We start from the raw sequence: 9,618 nt of genomic DNA on the forward strand, positions 1-9,618 counted from the left end.
ATGAACAGCCAGGTTAAGGCCTGTTTCCAGAGCTGTCTTTGATTAGAGGCTATAACCACGCTCTGTTCCTCATTAACTCACCGTGACGTGGAGGTGCAGCAAAGAGTGAGCTCAACCTTTTCGTGGGAGCTGAACAATGAATTTAAATCTCTCCATCTCATGAAACTAGGGTTACCATAATTCAAAGGCAGCGTCTGATGTGATTGGAGTTTCCAACATGCATTTCAAGCCTCTTTACTGATGTAAAATATATGTGTTGGAATAAAGCGATCATCTCAGAGCATGTTAAAACATACAGGCATCTCAATCAGTGAGGCAATATCTTAAGATTGACAGTTGCAGAAATTTTTATCAGTCTCTTCTTGCCTCAAACAGCTGAGGAACATCTGATCTGTTCACTTTGATGTAGACCTGCCACTCCAGTTTTGAACAAATTAAAGATCTTCAGAGAAATTGGACAATTATATGGAAGCCATTATGTTTATTCTTTCAGACTAAAGGTGAATAAATCAACTAAAGAAAAACATACATTAAAAAAAGCATTAATTCTTTCACATTTTCCTCATAAAGTGTATTTTATTTACTGTTATTGATTTGATAAATATAATCAGCAGATATCATTCTGCTTACTTTTTTCCACAGCTTCTACCTGGTAGACATGTAGTCCAATTATGGGTGGTCTTTGAAGTAGCCGGAATGGCGACCGGCAAGCACTTTTTTCAACTTTCTCCACATGTGGCCTGAACTCTTGAGCAAGCCTGATCTGTGTTTTTTATGCTTTTAAGCTCGTAAACTATAAGCATGTCACACAAGTGCACAGACGAGTCAGTATTCTGCTTGTATAAGCAGGTGTTGCCAAACTATGTGATGAAGAAGAACAGAGGCTGTTAAACTTTCATTGGGAGCTCATTTGTTTCTGTTAAAGCACAAGTTTACTCAAGTAAGTTACTGTACATATGCTTGGCTGAAATGTGTAAATGTTGTGGAAAAAATTACTATGATTCCATGAAAGAACTATAAATAAATAAACAAACAAATAAATAGTTTATTACCCATGGCAGCCATCTCAAACTGGGTTGACTAGAAAAGATAGTCAGCTGTAAAAGTATATTCAACTTACTTAGTTTCAATAAAATCCATCAACTAGTTCATTACATAGCTTGCTAACAGACAAACAGACAACACACACAGGCAATTACATGATTGCCTGTGTGTGTCATAAAAAGCAGGCAATAAATATCAATAAATGATCAGTTACAGTTTCTGCTTTGTTTTATACGGCCATAAAACATTTCCAGTGCCAAGTGATGTAAGAAACTGGATTTATAAACAGAGGCAGGAGGCTGACAAAAAAAAGCAAATTAACAAGTGTATTTTCTAATAAAATATTTTGAATAGACTTGAGAAAGGTAGACTGGAATCAGATGGAAAATTGGTCTACAGGCAGACCTACAAGGGGAAATTCTTTCCCCATTATACTACCTATTTTATGTCATTTTGCACACAAATGTGGGAAAGCACCACTTCATTGCAAAACAATCTAAAAATTCTAATAATGCAACAAAATCACATTTAACAAGTACACTTTATTAAACTACAAATTTTAGAGACATCAACTGTAGGACTTCAATAAAATTATTTAACCTGCAGCACCATACATCAACTGAGCACTAAATTGCTTAAATGAATAAAATTACACCAAGTCGAATAATTAAAATTAATTAATTGCATCAAATTAATTGCATTTAAGGACAAACCATAGTTGGCAAAATAGGATTCTGCAAACAGTTTTTTTCTTTCAGTGTGGTTGAGCTCGTAGAAGGTGGGGAGATAGACTGGAACTAATTAAGCTGTGCTGGAGTCTTTCTACCATCTGTGTATGGTAGCAGAGGTGGCAGGTGAGAAATAGCGTAATAATCTTCCAAGTGAGAACAAATAGTGAAGCTGGGCAGGCAGGTGAGTTCTATTAAGCTCATTTGTATCATTGTATATGTGAAAAGCATGGAGGTTCCCAGAAGCTTGAGTCTACAACCTAATAGGACTTTGTTAACCGCAAATTTTTTACACAAAAGCAGCTTTGTGTGTTTTCTGAGGGCTTTATGTGCAGTGAAAAGGTTTTTTGGGAGGTGAATGTGAGAGAAGGTTCTCTCTTGTCTTCTATTTCTTGTCTTTCAATCTCTGCTTTAACAAGAACTCAAGGCCGATCAGGGGTTGTGTGGTGGTCAAGAAGTTGTGATAATCCACTGTTTAGATGTTGGCTGACCACTGAAATGTGAGCTGGCTGAAGGCTGTGTTTTTCTGTGGGCTACAGCAGCCATTCACTAACAGTGGTTTTACTTGGGTCCTATTAAAGAGGACTTGAAGAATAACACAGATCAATCAGCAATGACTATTTTAACCTTTTCTGTCCAGCTTGTTTTAGAAAACCTATTTTGTCTCACTATCTGCTTTTATTCCACAACACTCAATAATAGGAAAACAGTTTGTATGTGCTTATTATATGTAGCAATTATATAAATTAAATGATTTAATGAGTCATTCACCCCATATACATAATGAAATCTGGCACTACTTAGATATCCATCCATCCATTTTCTTTACCTGCTTCTCATTTTTGTTTTGCTGGGAGCTAGTTCCTATCTCCAGCAGTCACTGTGCAAGAGGCAGGGTACACCCTGGACTGGTCGCAAGTCAATCACAAATTACTTAGAACTGACTTATTGAATTTCTTTTAAATTGTTTGTCTTTGACAAAGTGGGTTAGTGAGGATGTCAGTTTTACTATGAAGAACCCTGTAGAGACATGTGAAATATTTGTTTTCAAGACTCTAACAATTACAGCTAATCTGCAGATTTAGGCAGTTGATTTCTTTATCACAGATTAGTTTTGATGACACATAATTTAAGCCTATAATTGCATGAATAACACTTTCAGAGGCTGTGAGATAGAATGTAGTGCCTAAAAATGTTAAATTTCCTCTTTGATCCATCTATTTCTATCTACCTTGCCTCCATACCAAACAGCCACATTTCTTATGTCTTCCAAAGGGGTTGAAGTGAAACAACCAGGTTTATTTTAGCTCATACACATTAGATGTACTGTGTGTTTCAAAAATGTACTGAGGCAATGTTTTAAAGCTGTTCTTATCCACTCTCGCATTGTATTTGCCTAAAAGACATGGTGCCACAGTCAACATTTTAGCAGAGAGAAAACAGCAGTTCTGGCTCACTCCAAACGTGACGAAACTCAAATACTCTTCTAAAGCGGTGTGATTTACATCATGAAGCTAAACAAAAACATCTGTTGTATGAGAGATTTTGAACAAAACTGTTTTTGTTCTATTTCATTGTTTCAGGTCTTTAGGTTAAGATACCCAAACTCAGACAGATGCACACCAGACACTTGGCTTTAATTTAATTTTGGATAACCTAACGTTATTCTTTTTTATGACTTTTTCCAAAACTTGTTATCACCCAGTCTCCAGGGCATGGCATAAAAAATGTAGTTATAGTTCTTCTCTAAACCTTGGGAAAATAAAAACACAATTTTCATTTTTCTTTGAACTTCATATTATGCTAAAATCCTAATTAGCAGCTATTTCTGGAAGAAAATAGCCGGCATGCTTTTCATCTGTTTCATATCAGTAATCGAGGCTCTACTTGGCTAAAACTATTGTCCTGAAATAATAAGTGGATCTTTCAATTTTCATTATCAGGTTTTTGAGACTAAATACATTAGCTTGTCTGTCACTGTCTGCCTCAGGGCTCGACTAAGAAATGCAAGCTATACTCCCGCTGGGTGAATTGAATGTATTTACGCAGCTGGCCCAGGCCGTGTGGTAAGACTTGTATGGATTTGGACAACTAAACAATGTCAATTTGAAACCTATTAGCATACTGCTTCAGGTCAGGCAGATATTTTCAACTCATAATAAGCACTGAAAGCAACATTTGGTCCCTGCTAAAATAGCTTACTTTGCATTTTCATTTGTAAAGTTACAATTGCCACTTTTTAACACACATTTAAAAAAAAAAAGAAATACAAAACTAGAATCAGTGCTCAAACTTCAAGTTTGCTCTCTCATCTTATTAAGAGCTTGCCCACATGTCTACATGTGAGTGGTTAAGTGTCTAGTGTCTTTTACCACATTGTGTTATTAAAGCAAATGTGATTATTTTTTTCCTTTAATTGAATCTGTCTGGGTCTTAATAGACTGATCCTGATGGATTAGGCTGGTTTCCTGTCCCCGCCACCCCTAAAACAGTGAAGACAGCCCAAGGCCATAACACAACATGTCCATTAATCTAAACAACTTAAAAAACAGCTTTCACTCTCTGCAGTTTGGGGCATAAATGACGGTCCTGATTCATAATCAGAGTTAAATAAGAGATGGTTTTTAAACCTAAACCATCTAAAAGTCCTGCTGAGCTGTGACTTATCGAGATACAAGAGTTATCACCCAACAAGTGTCCCACTTTGTGTCTTTCAATACAGTGTTACGGAATCTGTTTTTCACATAGTTTAGTTCTCTGCTAGCTTGAAAGATTTAGATTAGAAATTATTATTTTTTGTGTGAAAATATTTAAATAATTAGCTTACAACAGCTCTCATGTACCTTTAATTAGAAAGAGTATTACTTATTTGTATCCACAACAAAGCTAATGTTCAAGACCAAAGTGGTATGTTATCTGAAAAGGTTTATCAGTATGGAACTTGTTTAGACTGTGGTTGGGTTTATTTCATGATGTCTTCAGGGAAACATTTCAAACAGACTCAATTTGTGAGACAAATCTGCTCTTTTTCTCTGAAAAAACAGAATTGTTTTCTTCACTTTGTACTTGGTCTTTGTCAAGCGTGGGCAAGAATCTACATCAAGCAGGCAGACTTAGAAAAACTAAAAAAGTTAGGCGCCCATTTGAGGTTAAATGTGTGTTTTTTTTCAAACAGCATCATGGATCAGATTGCTTCTATTTGGCCTGTCAGTCAAAATTTGCTTCCTGCATGAGAAGCTGTGATTCGTGCTGTTATATATGTTCAACTAATATATATATATATATATATATATATATATATATATATATATATTAGTTGAACATATATAACATATATATTTAATACCACTTTGTGTTTTCTCAACTGAAAGAGCAACCACTCATGGAGCCCCATTAACAAAGTCAACAGCTGTTTATGTCGGTGACGTAAAACAGTGTTCAATCAGTTTTTTAAATCATGCTTGCAGCATTTGTTTGTTTTGCAGTGCTGATAACTAAAATGCTGTTTTGTACAATAAAAATCTGATACATAATCTGTGTAAAAACATTTTTATGAGTGCTTCTAGTGTTTGTTTCTGCATTCATGATGAATGGCATTATTTAACACATGTTTTTATAAGAGGAACCATGACCTCTGCATCAGTTAGCACACGTCTGGCACATGCATGTGGAAAGGACTTGAATCTGTGTGTTGAAAGTAATTTATGTTAACATAATAAAAAAAGTGAAACCTGTCTATTGTTTAACTTTGTTTGCTTTTTTTTCCTCTCAGGCTCAACCTCTAATTACACGTAATGTCTGCATTATGTGACTCAACAAAGGTTTTTGAAGTTTGATATGCAATTTTTCTTGTGTGACATATTATTTTAAATTAAATTAAAGCCTCTTGTGTGACATAGCTGAGCCAGCAGGCTTGTGATCGTCAACAGCAAACCTCTTGCTGCAATTCACATCGTGTTTGGATCACTCATTTACCGTTTTTGTGCGGTCACCAGAGACCCCGTGCCAAAGGTCATGGCTGTAAGGATATATCACAGTGTGACCCCCATTAAACAAAAGTAACCATGAAATTTGGACAAGGTGCGGTATCAGGAATCTCAAGCCTGCTAATCGACAAATTCCTCTAAAAGCTTGGTATGTGGCAATTGAAGGAAGCTTGCTGGATTGTCTTCAGGTCATTGGGAGCAATCTGCTAAATGTCAAGGACTTATTTTTTTGTTTGTTTGGCTTGAACAATTAAATTATTTTAATTACATAATTATACTGCAAACTTAAATTTTACTTTAACTGTGTTTTGATGTTTTCAAGTATTCAAATAACTAAAATGGCCTTGGATTAATATATCTTGTCTTGTATTAAAAAGGAAAATGCAGCAAAAATTAGTAGTAGCAGATCCCACAACAATCTTTTTCTGGTAAATCCAGTTCTAGTTCCAACATATGATTAGTCAAGATAAGAAGTAAATATTTCACTATTGCTTAACTTCTTTTTGGATTTTTCCACAATGATATTTTTTGCTCTTTCTTCCCAGTTCACTCTCATACAAATGTGTAAGTTAATCTGAGCTGGCTGCACGATGTTGCAATGTTGCCTCAAAGCAAAAAGATCCTGGAATCAAATCTTGGCTGGAGCCTTTCTGTGTAGAGCTTGTAGATTTTTGTTGTCTTCCTTTTTGTTATTTTTGGGTACACCTGTTTCCTCCCACTTGCCAAAAATCTGTACGTTAGAGTAATTGTGGATTCAAAATTAGACAAAAACAACTTAATTTACAAATTTTGCTTTCAAATGTAATTGTGTTATTGTGAATGTAGCATAAAATATAGTTTTTACTGAATTCTGCTGCACAGACACCCTCCTAATACTTATTGTCATAACCATGAAAATACCAGTATACCACATATTCCACCTTACAACCACTGCACTGCTGCAATAATAATGGGTTAACAAAATTTTAGGCTGCATTGACCTTATGGTATGTTTGATGACCCCATATTTTAGTTGGATTGACAGCAGAGTGAACAGCTCTGCACCTGCTGATCATTACGTTATAAAAAGTCAAGAAGTATAAAGACTAATTTAAGAAACACTTGTGCCAGTTAAAGAAAAAAAAAGCTTTTTTAGTTCTAGAGTTGCAGATTTTTTTTTCCTGTACAGGTGGATTTCAGAGGTGATGAAAATCACAATTATCACAACACTTCACAGAGGAAATCATAACTTTGCTTGGATGAAAGCCAGAGCCACTCTAATCAGGTGCTGACACTTCAGCGCTGAAGTTATTTGTAGTTTTAGGTAGGCCAGAGTAGAACAAATAATCATGATTTTATTTTTCTTTCCAGTGCACAACTCGCTAGCTTTCATATTATGCTGGTGATCAATGCCTACCTCAACGGGGAAACAATTACATTCAGCGCTGCTGATGTTTTAAATGAAACGGAATCGTGTTCTCCCATATTTATTTAACCATTTACAACTATAGGACATGTTTAACTTGGGGCATGTTTTGTTGCTTTACCTTGTTATGTTTGGGTACACATTTCATGCATGACTTATTGCTGTGCTGAGTTTTTCCATTCAGACAAACGACACCGACTAAATAGAAGCCCTAGAGATTTCTCACCTCATTTTCACCTGTTCCAATAAACCTGGAAGCTTTATGCATAATGAATTTTCATCTGACCTTGTTGGTAATATTCAATAGGTGACTTAAATTGATTCTTTCCTCCTTCCTGTTCCATTTTTGAGTTTTGCTTCACACCATACCACTCTACTCAAGTGCTTTAACATTAACATGGTCCAATTTTATCAGGCACTTTGAGTCATTGCCTCTTTTTTATAAGGTCCTGTTGCCACAGTAACTAGCCCAAGCAGGGATGACCACTGTTGTCAAGGAGACTGTTAAGTGTTAAAGATATCCTTGTACTTACTTGTATGAAACACTGAAGCAGCAGAGAAGGTTAACATGTGGCCATGACCCTGCTGATGGAGTGCTTGTGTGTGGTCAAACAGGGTCAGAGGTTCAAAGAGGAGCAGTGAAAGGTTCGGTGGGGGTGAAAGGATGCCAACATATCCATCCAGTGCCCGATCAAAACCTGTCTCAACCATGCTTATCCTTTTCTGTGCCTGTTTTTTTGTTTTCAGTTTTGGTGTTACAAAATCAAGACATCAAAATCTCAAACATTTTATTGAGTCTTTTGGGAATGTTGCTTACAAAATGCTCCACTTTGTTTTTATGTGATTTATGGAGCAGAGAGCATATCTGTTGTCACTCAAAGCTTGTTAGCCAGTCCAGTTATGGAAATGGAAGAATTCAAGATGCTTCCTGTGTGTCCTCTTGTGTCTTATTTGATTTACAGAGGTGACAGGTGTTCGGCAAATATACGCACTCTCTGGATGAGAATGCAGTCATGATTCCCATCAAGTCAAAGTCACATCTTTCCAAAGAAAACCTTTGCTCCCTTTTCATTGGGCTTGCATGTCTCCTTATGCCAAAATAAATGATTTCTAAATTTCTCTCATTGAATATGTCTATTTTTATTACACTGCAGATTTACTTTTCCAGGAAGTGTTTTAAATTTAAGCTTTGGGATTTAACTTTAAGGCCAGCATTCAAAATATAATGAGAAGGCTGAACCGCAGCCCATGAGCCAAATATTAAACTAATTAAAAAAAATCTTAGAATAAAGTTTAAAAAGTCTGTTTCATTATAATGTTTGACTTAAATTTTGGTACTACACAAAATGGACAAAAAACAAACAGACAAACATTCAGCTGGCTCCCGGGACGATAATGACGTTCTTGCTAATCTCAACCTGTTTATTCATAATGTGTGAATCAATGCCATTTTTTCATTCCCGCACCCCCATGAAGCCTTTGCTTGCACATTTGTGAGCAGCCAAAGCAATCTTCCTTCGAAGCTGTCCTTGATCAAGGTCTCATCTCACTGGTAAAATTGTGTAAGCAACTGCTTTTAGCAAAAAAACAAGCAGCATGGAAACATTTAACCAGGCTGAAGGATGTTCCTTACCCGGACAATCTTTACACACTCATGAAAAACGGCCATATGTAAAGGATTTGTGAGGATCAGGAATTCTTTTTTTATACAGAAAATAAAGACAGCAGACATGTCAAATCATATGGTGTTTATACTGTGAGATATAGTTAGACATGATGTGCTTTCTTAAGATGGATCTTGAGCTTAATTATCCAATTTATTGTTGAGAGCTGATGAGTTCAAATGTGAGCCTGCAGGAGAACAGATGTGAGAACAGAATTTTTGGCAGAACTATGTGTGTCTTTTTTCCATGTCTTGAGAACAAAGAACATATCTATGGTTCAGTTTCTTCCAGCAAAGTCAGACTTTGACAAACATCCTTCCATTACAGTTACAAGTGAAACAGAGACAAAAGGTTGTCTTGGTTTTGTTTGTTTAGGCCTCTGAAATTGTTTAAGATTGGTTTGCTGTATTGACCCACACAGACAGAAGACAAACCTAATGTATATGAATGTTTTATCATTTTACAATAAAATAGCAGAATATCAATTGCATGCCAGGGTGGCTTGATTACCACAGTATACTACAGAATGAATGTCATTCACCTCTTTGTTTAGCTCAGTATATACAGGTGCTGGTCATAAAATTAGAATATCATGAAAAAGTAGATTGATTTCAGTAATTCCATTTAAAAAGTGAAACTTGTATATTATATTCATACATGACATACAAACTCATATATTTCAAATGTTTATTTTGTTTAATTTTGATGATTACAAATGACAACAAATGAAAATCTCAAATTCATCATATCAGAAAATTAGAATCTTGTGAAAAGGTTCAAAATTGATGGCA

The sequence above is a fragment of the Kryptolebias marmoratus genome, linkage group LG22, assembly GCF_001649575.2.
Source record: "Kryptolebias marmoratus isolate JLee-2015 linkage group LG22, ASM164957v2, whole genome shotgun sequence".
Classification (NCBI taxonomy): domain Eukaryota; kingdom Metazoa; phylum Chordata; class Actinopteri; order Cyprinodontiformes; family Rivulidae; genus Kryptolebias; species Kryptolebias marmoratus.